The following is a 296-nucleotide window of genomic DNA, read 5'->3' on the forward strand; positions in this document are numbered from 1 at the left end:
CTTGTTAACCTGAGATTTCTAGAGTGCCGTACACTCCTGTTCAGCTCATGTTCTTAGATTTTTAATGGCCTTTTTACAATATTTCTGTCATTGATGAATAAACCAAGAATTTGTTTTCTTTTAAAAACAACAGCTTCTCCTCGCCTTTTTTATTTCCCTGAAACAAACAGTACTTGCATCTCAACAGAAACAAATTCAAGCACAAACCGAGACCATTTCCAGCTCCAGAGAGCTGCAGCGCAACGCCCAATTGCATCTGAAACCCTAAAAGCAGAGGGGACCGTTTCACCAGCCCC

Source organism: Apaloderma vittatum, unplaced genomic scaffold (genome assembly GCF_000703405.1).
Source record: "Apaloderma vittatum isolate BGI_N311 unplaced genomic scaffold, ASM70340v1 scaffold14523, whole genome shotgun sequence".
Lineage (NCBI taxonomy): Eukaryota > Metazoa > Chordata > Aves > Trogoniformes > Trogonidae > Apaloderma > Apaloderma vittatum.